Below are 18,160 nucleotides of genomic sequence, written 5' to 3'. Positions count from 1 at the left end.
ATCTTATCATCTATCTATCTATCATCTATCTATCTATCTATCTATCTATCTATCTATCTATCTATCTATCTATCATCTATCTATCTATCTATCTATCTATCTATCTATCTATCTATCATCTATCTATCTACCATCTTTCTATCTGTCTATCACCAACCATCTGTCTGTCTATCTAAAACAGTAACAAATGTTGATGAGAATATCGATCTACATGTCTACTGCCTGGAACCTGTCTACACTCTTGGTGGGAATGCAAATTAGTATAGCTATTATGGAAATCAATATGGAGATTCCTCAAAAACTAAAAATAGAACTATTGTCTGATACAACTCCTTGGCATTTATCCAAAGGAAATGAAGTCAGCATACGAAAATGATATCTGCATATCCATGTTTATTATGGCACTATTCACATTGGCAAGATATGGAATCAGCCTAGACATCAATCAACAGCTGAGCAGGTAAAGAAAATGTGGTAGTATGTACACAATAAGATTTTATTCAGCCACAGGGCATGATGCTATATCATGAAAACCTGCAAGGAAAAGCGTGGTGTGATGGTGTGATAGTCACAAAATCAGCATAGTATTTAAAGGGATAAAAGATTTTGGTTATGTTCTGGTTTTTAAGTGTGAAGTGAACAAGTGAGTGATTGATTATGATGCTGAGGCTGAGGCTGATGTATGTGTATGCGTGTGTTAATGGGTGTTCTTGTTTGTGGGGGGTATGTCCTAGGTACTTTCTATTGGTGTGATAAAACACTGAACAAAAGCAACGTGGGAGAGGAAATGGTTTATTTCACTTTACAGTGTATAGTTTATTATGGAAGGAAGCTAAGTCAGTAACTCAAGGCATGACCCTGGAGGCAGCATTTAAAAAGCAGACTATGGAAGGATGCTGTTTACTGACTTGCTCCTCTAGCCTGTGCTTAGCCTCCATTTGTTGTTGTTTGTTTCTTATTTTGTTTTGCTTGAGACAGAGTCTCCCTGTATCCCTAGCTGACCTGGAACTCTCTATGTAGACCAGGCTTGCCTCAGTCTCACAGAGATCCACCTGGGTCTGCCTCCAGAGTGCTGAGATTAAAGGCTGGGATTAAAGATGTGTGCCACCATGCCTGACTCAGCCTACTTTCTTACAATCCAAGACTACCTGCCCAGGAGTAGCACTACACATGTTTGCCTGGGCTTTCCCATAGCACTCAACAATCAAGAAAATGCCTCACAGACATGCCCATGGGCCAATCTGATAGCGGACATTCCCTAATTGAGGTTCTCTCTTCTCAGGTGTGTCAAGTTGACAAATGACCATATCCAGCAAAGAGTGAATGTGTTTGTGGGTGTATGTGTGCATGTAGGTGCATATGCACCTGTGTACACGTGTGGAGGCTGTAGGACAAGTTTGGGTATCATCCCAAGGAACACCATCTGTCTCTTTTGAGGCAGAGTCCCTTATTGTCCTAGCGCTCACCAATTAGGTTATCAGCTGGCCAGCAAGCTCTAGGAATTCTCCTGGCTCATCCCCAGTGCTGGGATTTAAAGCATTTTCACATGCGTTCTGGAGTTTGAACTCAGGTCCTCAGGCATGCAAGGCAAGGGCTTTGCTGAATGAGCCATCCCTCTCAGCCTGTTATTATTAAAAACTTTCTATGTATTGTGCTTCCATTAAAGTTAATTATTTAACTTTAAAAAAGCATATTAGGCCAGGGGTGGTGGTGCTCACCTTTAATCCCAGCACTTGGGAGGCAGAGGCAGGTGGATCTTTGTGAGTTCAAGGCCAGCCTGGTCTATATAGTGAGTTCTAGGATAGCTGGGGCTACAGGGAGACACTGTCTTAAAAAGACAAAAAAAAAAAAAAGCATACTAATGGATTGAATCTATTTTCTTGTGTCAGAAATGAGTCACAGGAAATGGGAAACACTTTAGGAGTTTACTTGTATAGAAGCAGTTGTCGCTAACTCTGATAATATTTAAAAGATATTTTTAAGTTCTTGATTGTTCTATAAGTTTGATGATATTATGCACACAGTCATAATCCAAGGCAGTTTTCTCTCAGTATCAAAGTAGATGATAGTCAATTCAAATAATGAATAGTAAACTGTTGTCTGTTTCATTCTTAATAACTTGGTCAACATTTTAATTTGGTCTCCAGGTTAAATTCACCTGATCAAAGTAATTGAGTAATATTCTAACAGTGGTGACAATCTTTTCCCCTGTAAAACTCATTTAGCGGTAACTTTAGGAAGTATATTATTTTTGTTTGTGGTTAAGAAACCATAGAAACCATGTTTCTATGAAAACATTGATGGAACAAGAAAATGTAACTATTTTTAAGACTGATGATCAGGAATACAATCAATGCTGAAATAGTAAGTCATGCAGAATTAGGTTGATGATATATTTAGTGTTGAACGGATCCTGGCAACTTCTAATCAAATGCCTTCCAATTAAATATCACAATAGCCCCAGGGTCTGAGTCCTCTGGGCCAGGACATGGATAAATATTTACACAGATCTGCTGCACAGCTGTACTCTATTATTTTAGTAGTCTGGATGGAGAGACTACTCACATATCTAAAACAGGAATGTCTAGTAATCCCTTTGGATTTTATTTATTAAATATATTTTTAAATACATTTTAAAGCTTTATTAAATATTGAACATATACAGAGAAATGAAAAAATGCAAAGAAAGACACAACATTTCAAAGGAAACACTAATGCTACCTTCACTTGGGTTTAGAAGTAGCCAGCACACTAGTAACGTCCACTTGCCTTTCATCTAGCAACTCATTCTGTATCCTCAGAGGAACCACTATCCTGGTATTTTTGTTCATTAATCTCTGGCTTTGCTTTATAGTTTTGTCTCCTAACTATGCGTTCCCAAACAATACAGTTCACTATTTCTTCCCCCTTCCCTACCCCATCTCCTTCCTTCTCCTCCTCTTCCTGCTTCTCCCCTGCCTCCTACCATACTCTTCCTCCTATTATTCTGTAATACTGTCTTGGGGATTGAACCTAGGGCATTGCACATGATACATTAAGCACTATCACTGAGTTTTATCCTCAGCCCCATTCTAGTTTGTGACCTTCATAAATGGAATCCTTTCTACCACATAATAATATTCAGAAGTTGCAGTATCTATTGAGTATCCACCATGTGATAGGATTGGTGAAACACTGCTCTTGGTAGCTTGCTTTGATGTTCCATGAGTAGTTGCATACAGATAAGAAACCGAGATTTAGAAAGATAAATGTAACGGCCTTTCTTCCGCTCTTCATATGGTATCAACATCTTTCTGGTGTATGGCATGCATATGTCTGTGATTGCCCTTCATAGGCATGCTAGAGGAGTGACTGCCCAGCTTGTAGGAATCTGAGAGGAGGAGGGTCCAAATTATCAGGAACTGAGGGCAAGATAAGCACAGAACTGAGAGTCAGGCTGCATCAACTCTACCCTTGATGTCATTGTATAGATGTGTGGGTATGGGCTAGTCATTTATTCTCTCTGTGGCTGTTCTATTACATATACATGTTGATGTTAATCGACAGTTTTCAACTTGAAGTTCAGGGATCATCCTAAGTTCTTGCTTTATCTGCATTCCCAAGCCTTATTAGAAATCCCTAGCCTAGGACTTGTATGTTTAACAAGCTCTCATGCATGAAAACCCATGAAGTAGGGGATGGTTTAAGTCTTCTCTGATTTGAAAATTCTGAGACAAGGTTTGAATTTGGGGAACCTTAACATCTTTTGTCAGAGCTAAGTGCTATCTTATTTCAGAATTTACGACCTTATCAGTAAAAATAAATATTCAGCCATTACTATTCAAGATACCAAACATCCATAGCTATGAGTAAGTGATTACACAGGTCTAAGTGCTACTTGAGATTATTTGATGCGCAGGAACTGAGTGAAAATATACTGTCCCAGTGAAATTATATCCATACCATTTAAAACTATTAATATACTATACCAGGAAAAAGCAGGCTAGTCTCTCTACAAGATACAACAACAACAGGCTGGCAACAGCCTGTAATATCTGGAGTGCTGTGCAGTCTTAGTAGGAAAACAAAGCTGTTTACACTCTCAAAATGACTTTAACAGTCAGTTTATTTAATTATAAAATATGCTAAACATATCACCCAACAGATTGAAGCCAGTCTGCTGCCTGATTCATTTTTACTTCAATAGCTCATTCCTTATATGGTTTACAAATGCTTTTGTGACTATTGAGGTGTTTGTGCATCTCCTTATACTGCTTAGCACTTCACTAGGGCAATAATTTTTCTTATTCATCCCTTTCTTTTACCCTCCCTCCCACTTCTATCCAATTGCCCCCTTGTTTGTTTTCATGTCACATGAACCCCATTCTTCTGGACCTCAGAAGGTAATACTGATGTTTCATCATGACAGTTCATGAATGATCTAATTCTAACTCAACTGTTTAAATGTCTCTCCCAACACTGTTCAAATGTCTGACTTCTCCTCCATTAACATTAGTTGGTGATGTGAACACCATGTCTCTTTTTCTGACTGTGATTGTGCAGATTTATTTGGGCCTTTCCCCTGGCTCTTCACCTAATAAACTACCATTCTTTCCTTAATTAGCAGATATAGAAACTTTCTGAGGATTCAGGTTGAAGAGGGTTGATTCATATCAGTTAGACTCATAACATCTTTGTAAATGTAACTGACTTGGTATATTAATATAGAGTGAAATCTCTAACTATAAGGACAAATTTTAAAGTTTATTGTTATTGTCAGTGTGGGAACTTATTTTTATTTGATTTTTTTAGGATTATTACTTATTTTTAAATTTATGCAAATGCATATGTGCCTGTGTGAGTTTATGCACACCATGTATGTGCAAGTGCATAGAGGGGCCAGAAAGCTTGGGATTCCTCTGGAAATAAGTTATAGGAATCAAACTTGGGTCCTTTGCAAGAGTAGTAAGTACTCTTAACCTCTGAGCCTGGGAACTCATTTTTTATAGGGAAATCTCCATAGGAAGTTGATTTTAACTGGATTATTAATTGATAAAGAAGACTAAATTAGTTGGTCTTAATGATTGTTGCCACCAGGTTAAAAGGGCTTGATGCATCCTTCTATGATGTTGAGTAAATGAATCTACATTTCCTTAACTTTTCATAAAGATTCAGATGTTTAAAAGTAATAGTAGGACATGTATTTGTCTTTTTCTTAGGAGGAAATACCAGCTAAAGCAAGAGACCTGATGTTTCCTTTGGTATTTGTGTCAGTCAAGAGAAAAAGAACCAACAAAGCATAAATTGGTTCCTGTGTTTTATGCTTCTCAGCCTCCACAACCACATGAGCTAGTCCATGAGCATTAAACAGCTTAGCAGGCTGAGAAACAGGGAAGAGCCTGTTTGAAGCTGACTGCAGACAAAATTCCTTCTTCCTCTGGTAGACCTTAGTCTGTTCTCTCAAGGTTTTCAACCGATTGGGTGAGAGGCATCAGCCTTGCAAAGAATAGCCGACTTGACTCTAAGCTTAAGGTCTAAGCCTGTAGAATATATACTAAAAAGTATATAAAAATACACTCCCAGAAACCTATAGACAAATATTTGGCAGAATACCGGATACTGTTTTCTAATCATTTAACCATAAAATTAACTATTAAAGTTCTTCACTCCTAGTTTGTTTGGGTCCTCCATTTAACTAAGACTTACTGAGAGACAGCCATTGTTCACACATGAAAACTGCTGGGAGTTTGTGTTGAATAGTGTGGTTGCTTTTATTGTTACAGTATCAGCAGATACATAAACTAGTGAGTAACCTACTTATCAGTTATTATAAAGCCTTCCCTTTCATAACTTAATCCTTTCTGATCAATAGCTTATCATAGTTCCCATAGCAATTGATTTTTAATTAATAGAGTTTTACATGATTTTGTTACAGATGAACTTTGGAAAGAATAGATTTCTAAATACTCACAAGCAAAAATTTGCATTTAAAGGCACTTTCCAAAATTACTTCACCAACAACTATTGGAAGTTTAAAACAACAGCAAAAAGCATCTTGGACATAATTTGAGAACAAGCATTTATTTTCCATCCAATTATTTACTGCCCTTGTTTCCAATAATATGCATTTAATTTTCAACCTATTAATTTTGAACATGACTTTTGGGTATTTTGTTTGTTTTGAGACAGGGTCTTCCTAGCCCCTGCTGTCTTGGAACTTCCTATGTAGACCAGGCTGGCCTTGATCTCACAGAGATTCACCTGCATCTGCCTCTTGAGTGCTGTGATTAGAGTGTGCCACCACATCTGGTGTTGAACAGTACTTTTTATTGGAACAGTTATTGGTTGGTTAGTAACTCTTTTGAATGTAGCTTAGTAGAGGCCAAGGCCATGGGTTCAATTCTCATATAGTCCATTTAGTCCCACTTGCCTTTGGGCCTGCAGTACCACTTCTAGATTATCTCTAGCCATTGTGCAAATGGATGGTATTGGACCCAAGGGCACTGTCTAAAACAATGGACGGATGTGTACACATTTGTAGTTATTAATGGAGAATCAATCAGAAGTTCAGTCAGCCTATTAGCAATGATTCAGGAATGTGCACAAAAAGCACACTGAAAAAGAAGAGTGCTTGCTTTTTAAATTAATATCTTTATTTATTTGTGTTTTCCCTTTAAAGACAGAAGAAACAAGAATTTCATGGGATATTTACCTTTATATCTCTTTGTTACAGACATTCTGAATATTATTTCTCTAATAATTTATATGTTTATTTTTCAGAATGACATTTTGTTTTAGCACCATAGTGGTGTCTCACATTTTGCTTCTGGTTCTCTGCTTGTCGTGTTTGACAGCCATGTCCTCTCATTCAGTGCCAGCTCTGTCTCTGAGACGTGATGCTGAAGATTAGAATTGGCCATATCAGCACCTGGTCACCAAGGGTGCTCTCAAACTCTGGAAAAATTCATTTTCCTACATCAGTGACTACTTTGTTGGCTTCAGCTGTGTGGTCTATCTGTTCTGGTAGATTGAACTCATGGAAAGTTCATTGGCACAATGAAGGCTAGAAATAGGAATCTTGTGTTTTGGTCTTTTGGAGACAGGTCCTCCCTTTAGCCCCAGCTGGCATGGAATTCACTATGTAGGCCAGGCTGGCCTTGAACTCATAGAGATCCACATGCCTCTGCCTCCAAAATGCTGGGATTAAAGGTGTGCACTACCACATCCTGCAGGGATCTTGTTCTCAAACGAAAGCCTAACTCCATTTTCTAAGAGCAAGATCCTGTCAGTATCAAATAGGGTGATGCTGATGGTACATATGCTGTGGGGTCCACTGATGTCTTCCTTACCATGAAGAAAGCTAGGGATCACTTAAAGGGCAGATGCCTCCATGTTTGTGAAGTGATATGAGAAATATGACAGTTCCCTCCAAATCATATACAATGTCTTCCGCACCACTACTCTGGCCAAGATCATCTGTGGTGACAACTTTGTTGAGGGATTCAGGACCACAGTCCATGCCATTACTCCCACCTGGAAGACTATGGATGACCCCTCTGGGAAATTAGCATGGTAGCTGTTGTGTTACCCAGAAAATCATTCCTGCAGCTGGTGACGGTGCTGCTAAGGCTGTGGGCTATTCCTGAGCTAAACAGGAAGCTCATTGTCTTGGTCTTCCGTGTGTCCCTCCCCAGTGTGTAGTGGTGGATCTGACCTGCTAGCTGCAGAAAACTGCCAAACACTATGACACCAAGAAGGTGGTGAAATAGGTTTTGAAGAGATCCTAGAGAACGTTTCAGGCTGCACTAAGGATCAGGCTGCATCCTGTGACTTTGATAGCTAGCGATATTCACTCTTTCATGTTTAATGCTGGAGCTTGAATTTCCCTTAATGGACAACTTTGTCAAGTTCATTTCCTGGTATAGCAATAAATTTGGCTGTAACAACAGGATTGTGGTGGCCCTCATGGTCTGCATGGCCTCCAAGGAGTAAATGCACCCTGGGCTATTGGTCCCAGTAAGAACACAAGAGAAGAGAGGCCCTTATTGTTTGAGAGTGTCTGCCCCAGCTTAATCTCCCAACATACTGGGAATGTCTCTTCTTCATTTTATATCCCAGACCCTCTGGAGATGGGGAAAGACTGAAGGAGTCTTGAGAATGTAGTATATTATTGATGAAGTCCATTGCATTCAGCACCTACCCCCATTTCTTTTCTTTCAGATTACCTTCAATCTGTAAGTCACATGGAACTAAATATGATTTTATCTTATGCTTCTAGAACATAAAACTTTTTTGATTTATTTTATGATCTAAATTTTTTGGATTTATTTTTTTATTTTATGAGTATGAGAGCTGCTACATGTATTTAAGTATACCCATGTTGTATAATGCCCAAGGAGGCTAGAAGATGGCATTGGATCCCCTGGAAGGCTGTTAGTGGCCATGTGGGTGCTGGGAACAAAACCCAGGTCCTCTGCAACAGCAGCCAGTGCTCTTAACCACTGAGCCATATTCCCAGTCCCAATTCTAGAACATTTTAGATTAGGTGATGATTTGGAAAGCTCTGTGAGATTTGGCTTATAAGCAAAGTGAATTTCTCTCTCTCTCTTTTTTTAATCTTACATTTAAAAACGTTTTGAAAGTGTGATGTAATTAGAATTTAAAAGTGAGTGTGGAAAGTTTTGGTGTGGTGTGAGAAATTTCGGTTAGTGAGGAATAGCTTGAAATGGTCAGAATATGATAATTAAGAAACAAGAAGATGGAAAACTTTGGAAAGATTTTTACTTTTAAAGTGTGTGTGTGTGTGTGTGTGTGTGTGTGTGTGTGTGTGTGTGTGTGTGTGTACATAAGTACCTACAGAGGCTAGAAGAGGGTGTCCTATCAGTGATAGGTGGCTGTGAGCCACTTGACATGGGTACTGGGATCCCAGTACTGGGACTGGAACTCAGTACTTAAAAAAAGCAGTATGCACTTTTAACCGGGGAGCTATTTCTGTAGCCTAAGAATTTTTTGATATTTCAGTTTTAGGCTGTGGTTTAAAAGGCCTTCTGTCATTTGCTGTTTCCTACTAACCAATAATTTATTGTAATTGAGGCATTTCAGGCCTTCAGATCTTGGATAAAAATTCTATGCCAGCACCATCGTTTCAGTTGATCTCTTACCAGCTTTCTAACAGGAACCTCTCAGATTTTATCAAAGTCAGAAGAAAAAGCTGAGAATTAATTTTTTTCTGAGAAGTGAACTCCAGAGAAATGTAGCATTCTCTAATTAATACATTTTTCTCACTGACAACACTTAAAGAGCCCTTATACCATCTCATTTCACTGAGCAGCTGGTGATAGGGACAGGCAAAACCTTTGTGTTGGACTTTGCTAGCATAAAGTTTGCAAGCCATAAGCCACACTTTCCATATGTTCACTGGCTGACTAACATCATATTCTTGTCTTTTTTAGCTGTATTATACTTTGAAGGGTTTCTTCATGCTTTTCTTAAATAATTAAGATATATATTTACTTATGTCTTTGTCTACTTTCTGTTTCTATAACCAAATACCTTAGACTGGGTAATTTATAAAGAACAGAAGTATATACATAGCAGATGGTACATGAGGTTGGGAAGTCTGAGAGTGTGACATTTGGTTAGGGCCTGTTTCCTTCATCATAACATGGAGGAAGGTATTAAATGATGGTACAGAGCAAGAAAACCAGAAAGAACTGGCTTTTATAGCAAAGCCTCAGCCATTCATGAATGGATCAGTCCATCCCCAAGGGCTCTGCCCTAATGACCTAGTCACCTCCCAAAGGCCTCAGATTTCAAATTCCATTAACTTTGGGGATTAAATTTTCAACACATGAATTTAGGGGACACATTTGGACTATAGCAATTGCATAAGTAATTCATGAATATATTCTTGCTGTAAAAAGAGCAGCCATCATAATAAAGCCCAAGTTCTCTCTGAGCACACACATCCTCTAATGGCTTTTCTACAGGTAATCAGTTATTAGTAATGTGTCTTCTCTTATTTTGTGTGTTCATATGCACATATGTATGTGGCATGCCTATATCGATATACAGTGTGCAAATATGCAGTTTAATATGTATCACGGTGTCTATATTTTACATCTTTTGGCACTCATAATATTTATTAGCTGAATTTTACTTCACTTAGTTAGAGTTACCTGCATATTTGGCCACATTCCAAATTCCATTCTGTTTATCAAATTCTGACTCCTTTCTAGTGATGGGTCTTTGACTTTCTTTAGTTTTGGTCTCACAGTACAGCACAGTATGATAACACACCTGGAACTCTGTTTACTTCTCATTTCCAAATATTGTCTAATCTCAGCTAGGATATTAGTGCCGAATCAAATAAAGTTGGCCAGGAAGAACGCCTTTTCTTGTGCTTTCCACTCTCAGTTTGGTGACCGTTGTTGGAGTTTTAAGTGTCATGGAATACCACCTAGGAATTTTTCGGAAACAAAAGCTGTAATTTTAACTTCTTTTTAAAGTCACAGAGGACTGACAATCTTGAGCTATCTTGAAAGATGTATAGTCTGGGATAGAATTATAGTCTTATTGAAATGGAAAAGACAGAAAATTGGTCAGCAATATCCCACAATGACCACATTACAAGCTCAGTTTTCCAGGAGATTTATTTCTAATAAAATTTAGGTGAAAGTCAAATATATGTAAGTGGCATTATTCTTATCAGGAAAACTGAAGTTCCCCTTTTGAGTTCTTAGTCTCATTCATAAAATAGTTTATAAATGGATTTGAAAGGAAGCTTGAGGGCAATTTTATTAGCGTTTGAGAGAAAAATGATAGTACTGGTAAGCTGAAAATCCTGGCAGCTGCCAAGAAGAGAGCTGGAGAAAAAGTCAAGCTTTTAAGTTAGGCATGGGCTATAAATAGAGATAGTTTATTAAGAAAGGAAGTGGGCTAAAGAGCTGAGGAAAGAGCCTCAAAACATCCGACCTTGCAATGCATGGCCCTTTATAGCTCCCCAACTCTTTCAATTTGTGTTTTATGGGCTTTTCCTGATCTTCATACATAATTTATGTTTTATTCATTAGATGAGGCTCAGGTTTGAAAGGGCATCCAGTCTCCTGCAAACTGGCTTCTCCCATATGTTAATCTTGATGTAGCATTCTCCAGTTTATGCTTTCCTGTCACATTATATATTAGGTGGAGTACAGGAGTGTTTAATTTAGGAATTCTGGTTTAAATGTGTCTACCTAAACCATCAGGTAGAATTCTGAGCCTACATGTTCTCCTGCTTCTTTGATCTTTTACCTTTTCCTGCTGTCATGCTGGCCAGGGTTTCCCATTTTATCTGCTAAAGTTTCTGCTTGCCATAACTACAGTGTACAGTTGGTTTTATCTTACTACGGAAGAGAGTCAAGCTTTTTCTATGATCTGTCAGTTCCAGAATCTACCACAAGTGGGCCTTTGTTTTTGCTCTATCAGTGTTTTAATCTGCCAGTGAACTAGCCACCTATGGACAATCCTGGTCTATCTGATAATGTGTTTTTAGGGGGTTAAAGAATGAAATTACATGGTATAAATGTGGTTGTTTGGGATGGTTCCTTGGATGAGGTCATAGAGAAAGGTGATTTTCAGAGACAGAGGTTGTGGATGGAGTAGGTATCCCATATACATCTGCCATTAGGTGAGGCATCTACTATGTGCTGCCACATTATAGATATGCCTGAATAAAAACAGCCTGACTTTTAGCAACTGTTTTACGGCAAGAGTGGATCCAAACTGCTAAGAATTGTTCTTTCAGAATTATCTCAGGACTGTGATCACAAAGGACTCACTTTTTTTTTTTTTTAATTGAAACAGTATATGCAACATGAAATGAGAGAGGTCAAAGTCTAACCCTTATCTTTTAAATTTTTTAATCTTTATTTTATGTGTGTGTTTGGCTGCATGTATGTAAGAGCACCCTTGTCATGCAATGCCTGTGGAGATTAGAAGAGGGCATCGAATCCCCTGGAATTGGAGTTACAGATGGTTGTTAGCCACCATGTGGATACCTGGAACCAAACCTGGGTTCTCTCCAAGAGCAGTCAGGGCTCTTAACTGTTGAGCCATCTCTCTAGCCTCCCTAAACCTTACCTTATCAGAGAAGAATTTTGCCCTTTCTGATCCCTCCTGACCTAGACTAGCTCATACAACCACAAGCAGATGTTATCAATTTGATCAAACATATTTTTTGCAACACGAATGGGATAATCTCATATCTTTGCTGTTTCCATATCTGTTTGTAGTGCTTTCTTCAATATGGGAAGGATATACACACATTCTTATATTGGTTTTGGATCAGGCAGGGAAGGGTCTTGAGGAATTAAAGCTATGTGCTTTGGTTATAAGAGGAGCTCAAGGCCTAGTAGGCTTGTTTAATTCTAAACAAGTTAAAATAAGATTAACTTTTTAGTTGTAAGGTAAAATAAAAGTCTTTTGTCCAGCATATATCCACAGTGTAAAATTGGGAATGTGACTACTTAATGGAAAGCTGTTTGATGGATAGAGCAAAATAATTGATGACTTTTTGTTTTCTTGGAATAAGAATAGCCTCTCCTTCTGTAAATAGCAATTGTTACGATAAGCTGTATATCATTAGCAACAGAGGTATGACATGACTAAAGCTGTCGGAATGTAACAACTGATGCTATGATGGCAGAATTCTCCAGGGGCCCAGGGAAGGAGGAGGAAGAGAATATAGTTTTTCTTTCAACTTAATTTCAAGTCTGCCAGGAAATGTGGTATTCTTTTACAAAAATAAGAGTATAAATTATGCTTCACAATTTAAATACCTGAATTAACTTATGAATTTGATCTTTTCCATTTGTTTGGTTTGAGACAGGGTCTCACTGTGTAGCCCTGGCTGGCCTGGAGCTTGCTATGTAGGAAAGGCTTTCCTCAAACTCACAGATCCACCAACTTCTGCCTCCCAAATGCTAGGACTAAAGATATATGCCACCATGCCTGGCTATGAATTTAATTATCTTTAAAAAATTTCATTTATTTTATGTTTATGAGTATGTTGCCTGCAAGTAAGCATACCATTTGCATACAATGCCTGCTTGGGTAGTTGTTAGTTGCTATGTGGGTGCTGGGAACTGAACTTGGGTCCTATACAAGAGCAGCCAGTGTTCTTAACCACTGAGCCATCTCTCCAGCCCCCATGAATTTAATTGTTAATACATACCTGTATATCTTATGCTTCATCAACCCTCCTGGCTTTATTTCTTATCAGTTCTACTGGCCATGTTATTTTTAAAAATTAGAATCTTTTAACTTCTACCCATAGCAATTAGACTTGTATTCAACTCCTTATTATGGTGGGTTAGCACCTGCACGACCCGATCTCAACCTTCTCATCGCCTATATCCTCAGCCCAATGTAACAACTTAGAAGAATGATAGGAGGAAACTAGAGGAAAAAACAGGCGATTTTTTAGCTATCCAGTTGTTTCATGAATATGACACAAAAAATAAAAATGACAAAACAAAGAATGACATTAAACCGCAAATTAAACTGCATTTTAAATATTTATTTTAATTAATTAATTAATAATGTGTGTGTGTGTGTGTGTGTGTGTGTGTGTGTGTATCTGCATGAGTGCATACCCACTTGTGTGTGGTTCACAAACCTGTGAGTGCTCGATGACCAGAAGAGGGCATTTGGTCCCTGAGAGCTGGAATTACAGGCATCTGTGTGTTGTTGAGAGCTTATTTTGTGGGTATTGGGATCTGAACTATGGTCCTTATGATTGTGAAGCAAGTGCTCTTATCTACTGAGCCATCTCCAGCTCCTACTTATAAATTTTAAAAAATCAGCCCTTATCCTTTGGTGTGGCTGCAAGGAATTCCATTAAGAAAAGATGGGGGATGGAGAGATGGTTGAGAAGTTAAGAGTGTGTGCTGCTCTTGCAGAGGACCTGAATTCGGATTCCAGCATCCATGTCAGGGAACTCATGACTGCCTGTAACTTCAGCTCCAGAGGGATTTGATACCTCTGGCTTTCAAATGTTCTCTCTCTCTCTCTCTCTCTGTCTCTCTCTCTCTCTCTCCTCTCTCTCTCAATTAAACATTAACTAAAAAGACAACCCACAGGATGAGAAAGACATTTGCAAATCATATACTGGTGACATCCATATTCAAAATCTATAGTGACTTCGATAATAAAAAGATAGTGCAATCATAAATGACCAATAAGCACATGAAAAGATGCTAATATCACCAGAGATTAAGGAATGCAAATTAGTGGCTTAATGTTATATATTTAGGCACCAGTGATCAAAAGGGGCGTGTTAGGACAAATTTGCCATTTGTCAGTTTCATTGTGCAGACATCAAAATGTATTAATACAAACATAGATGGCATAGGTCACTTACTCAACCTGGCTTCTTGATGCAATCGAGACTCAGGAAACATGACTGGTATGAGGCTGGTGCTGGTTTTATACAGCATATTGTTTATAGTAAACTTAAATGCAAAGAATATACTCTACAGTAATGGTAGAAAGTATAGAATAGTAAACACATAAACCAGTAACAAAATCACTCATTGTCATTATCAAAATCGTGATGTGTGTAATTGTATATGCTATAGTTTTATAGGACTGGCAGTGCAGTGGGTTTGTTTACCCCAGCAATATAACAAACATGTAATACATTGCCCTGTGATGTTACAGTGGCTATGTCAGTACTAGAGGATAGGAATTTTTCAGCTTCAATATTATCTTATGGGGCCTCCAATGTATATGCTGTCTTTTGTTAGCCAAAATGTTGTTCTGCAGTATGTGATCACGTTTCATACCATCTAGGATGACTGAAAAAAATAAATACACAACCCTGCCTCAGAAAATAACTAGTTGTTGGGAAGCAGAAGCTACAGTGTTTGTGCACTACTTGTAGGAATGTGATATTGTAGAGCTGATATGAAAAGCAGTTTGGTAGTACTTTGAAACTTAAGCACAGAATTAGTAAGAACTCATCAGTCCACTTACAGTTATATCTCCAATATTTGAAATAGAGACTCAAATAGATACTTGTATGTATCATTAGTCACAGTCATTAGCCACAATAGCAAAACAGTGGCAACAGCCCAAATGTCTGTCAATTTTTAATACATAAAAAAAATGGGAATACCCATATAGTGGAGTGTTTGAAGCTACAAAGTGAGCCAAGGTTCTGACACATGGTGCAACATGGTAAACCATGAAAACATCATGTGAGGTGAATGAAGCCAGTCACAAAAGACCAGCATTGCATGATTTCATTTTACATGAAGTATCCATAAATCCATAATAGACAAATCCATAGATATACAAAGTAGTGAATGATTGTGGTGGTGGTGGTGGTGAGGTAGATCTAGATGGATAAGCATTGAAAGCAAATGGATGCAAGGTCCTTATAAGTGGATCAGAAATGTTCTAAAATCAAATTGTGCTAATGGTCATACAACATTATCTATCTTAGAAAACACTGAATTGTGCAGTTTTAGTAGGTGCAGTTTTAGTAGTTGAATAACATATGGGATTTTTTTTCAATAAAGCTGTTAAAATGTTTGGGGTGAAAATTAACATGGAGATTATAATTAGTGAACTAAATTGAAAGACATTTTAATTACTTAATAGTTCACCAGATGGTTTTAATTTATATCCAACTAATTATTTAACTAATTATTTAAGGTATATTCTTCTAATAGTTACATGCATATATTTTTTCCAAAAAAATATATGGTTCTCCCTATTACTATTATAATATTTATTATAGTGAAAATAAATAAATTTAAGGGAAAATGTTTTCTTTTGTCACTAATTTTCTTTGCTGTTCCCACATACGCTAAATTATAAAATCTTCCTATCCTAATTTTCACACGGGAAAGCTAAATCTGGTATGAGGAAAAATTCCTTATTAATTCTTCATATTTTCTTTGATTTAAAATATTGTGAACTTATTTTTAAATGTCCCCCATGCCCACAGGATTTTGTGTTTAGTGCTTTTAACATTATTATTTAACACAAACTTTTCATCTGGGTGACTCTTCAAGTTTATGCCATCTAGTGGCAAGATTGGAGAAATACTGGTTTCCTAAGGAGTGTTACATGCAGTTATTGGTAGACGTCCAAGAAATGTTAAGAACCATCAGTACATTAATGACTAAACTTTATGCGTATTCTTTCAAAACACTGAACTATGTGCTCACATAAAATGCTTATGACTTTATCAGTATTTCATTTTTTAGGTTGACTGCCTGGAGTGCAAAACCTGGAAATGCAAGTCATACTCATTTATTACTAGTTTAAAAATCACTTCTACTTGAGATAGGTTGGATTTTTTAAAAAGGATTTCTGTTTCCAGTATAAGCAGAAGACAACTCCAGAATTTGTTACCATCTCCAATAATATTACCGACATTCAATTTCTAGTTGTTGCATGCACATGTTAAATGTTACTTATATTCACTGTTTTGAATTAAGTTTTAATTAGTTGAATACAATTTTGAATAATGATGGGCCTCTGTACCATGGTTTTATTTATGTGATGGATGAAATTATGTCTGTCACATTCAAAGTCAAGAATAACCCATCTAATTTTTTAGGATATGTAAAGTCCCATGTTGCTAATGTCTTTATCTACTGGCAACAGTCTTATAATGCTATTTAATAACTGTGTTATAATAAGCATATTGAATTTTATAATAAGCTATGCTTCAGAATAATCTACTTTAATAAAGTTGGCAATATAAAATTCGATTCAATCAGTGGTTTCATTGATTGCCAGAAAAACTGCTTTACTGGAAGTTGAAAATGCCCAAGGTTAAAGGGTAAAAAACACATTTTTTAAAAAAAAGAGAGATGAAAGGATTTGTTTTTATTATGGATTTATTTTAGTTCACTTCTGAGTAAAAGTTAATTTACTTTTAGAAAAAGCATGTTAGACATGTTGACAGCCTCTTCAGTAATAACTTGATTATTATATTAATAAATCAGCTTCCAGATACTTATTGCTGCATTTGTGCTCAAATGAAGCAAAACGTTACTATTCTGGATGAGTTAGAGAGAATAAGCTTAAAAATTAATCCTGACTAGATCATCTGCCTGGGAAATGACACTGGCAGGTTGTGACAGAATACCAATCGTGTGTATTACTAAGTTATAAAGTTGTTTATTCTTAGTAGGGTTGCACATTGGTGAAGATGAAGGATGAAAACAACACAAGTGCATCCTGCATCTGTCTAAGTGCTGTATATTAAGTAAGCTCTATCATGTTTTATCAAAGAAAGTCAGTAAGCATGTCCCCAGTACTTTTAAGGTATCAGCATTCTGGAGGTAAAAAACAATTTTGTTTTCTTGGAAGATCTCAACTCATGGTTGCATAAACGAGGGCAAAGGCTGCCGTAGAAAACCCATCGCCAATGTCCCGACCCAGAGGATGCGGCTACTTTCTCCATCCTCTCAGTTTGTGTATGCTTTTGCCTGTTCTTTGGGTGTGATTAAATATCAGGTTTCCAGTTTTGATGAATTTCTAGAAAAATATTTCTGAACATCTACGTGACAAATAATATTTTACTTTTCTTAGGACAACCTATATGATTTACGTCATAAAGGCTTAAGCCTCATAACCTAGTTAGTAGGATACTAGGGCCAGATGAGCAGGATAAACTGTTAACTCTAGCCCAGAGAACTATGCATAAGAATCATAGAAAAGCAGAGATCAAATTGGATCACAGAGAAATAAAAAATGTTACATCTTGTAATGGAATCTATGGCTTCCATCGAGACTATTTGTAAATTTGTAACAGCATGATTTTTCCTCTTAGGAGTTAATATAAAGAAAAAGGATGCAGCTGTTCTGGAATTGTCCTTTTAAAACAATATTTTAATGATTCTTTGAGAATTTCATACAATGGATTTCAATCATATTCAGACCCTTTCCCCCGTCTCTTTTCCTCTCAGATCTACCCTATCTCCCTCTACTCCCCCTCACTTCATGTTCTCAATTATTTTTTTTTCGGTCTTCCCTGTCCCCCGTCTCTTTTCCTCTCAGATCTGCCCTATCTCCCTCTACTCCCCCTCACTTCATGTTATCAATGTACTTTTTCAAAACTAGATACTTTGAATTTTTAGGTCACATGTCCCTGTCAAAGAATGAAGCCAATGTCAATTTT

The sequence above is a fragment of the Nannospalax galili genome, unplaced genomic scaffold (assembly GCF_000622305.1).
Source record: "Nannospalax galili isolate Female #2095 unplaced genomic scaffold, S.galili_v1.0 scaffold206, whole genome shotgun sequence".
Taxonomy (NCBI): domain Eukaryota; kingdom Metazoa; phylum Chordata; class Mammalia; order Rodentia; family Spalacidae; genus Nannospalax; species Nannospalax galili.
This window is presented reverse-complemented; position numbering follows the sequence as displayed.